A 1,010-nucleotide genomic window follows, 5' to 3' on the forward strand; every position below is an offset into this window, starting at 1 on the left:
ATTACACTGTATCCTTAAACAATACAGAGATTACTTTTTAAAGCTTTATTCAATTTCTCAACTATGTGTTTTTTTGTATTGCACGACGTGTAAATATTAAATTACTCGACTAAATGTTTATAATATATAATATATATGATTAAAATCATTTTAAATATATAATATATTTATATATTAAATTATATATAATTATTATATATATAATTTGCATTACTTAATTTTATATTTTATATAGAAATATATACAAAACATGAAATACAACTATTAATTTAAGGTTATTTAAGCTTAATTTATTCTATTTTGTGCCTTTTTTGTTGTGTTTCTTGTCTTTGTGTTATTGTATCTTGTGTTCTGTTTACTGATTGAATGGTTAAAAAAAAAGTAAGAGTGGTCTAGTGGTCTTTATTCAATTTAAAAAATTTTTTTTACTGCACGACATGTATATATTAAAATACTCGACTAAATGTTTATAATATAACATATACATTTATTATATATATATAAATATATATAAAATACATATAACACATTAATAATAATAAAACAATAAATAATAATAATATGTAATTATAAAATATAATATAAAAATTCTAACATAATATATATTATAATTTTATGTAAAACTTTACATAAAATATAAAATATAACGATTAATATATGGTTAATTTAAAGTTTATTATGCTTAATTTATTCTATTTTGTTGTCTTTGTGTTGTACATTACCTGTGCGAATGGTTAAATAAAAAAGTTAAAGGGAAGAAAAAAAACATTAGTTACATACGCCATCTTTGAATTAATGTCGCCTCCCAGCGGTCTTTGCGAAAAGCGTCCTTTCTTTCCTCTGTGGCCGCGTTCCAAACAAATGACACTGTATTTTCAAACACTACAGAGATTACTTTTTTAAGCTTTATTCACTTTCTATTTTTTTTTTTTTAATTTCACGACGTGTATATATTAAAATACTCGACTAAATGTTGAAGCTGTACTCTTGGGTCTGTGATGACTGTGTAC

Source organism: Epinephelus moara, chromosome 14 (assembly GCF_006386435.1).
Source record: "Epinephelus moara isolate mb chromosome 14, YSFRI_EMoa_1.0, whole genome shotgun sequence".
NCBI lineage: Eukaryota > Metazoa > Chordata > Actinopteri > Perciformes > Serranidae > Epinephelus > Epinephelus moara.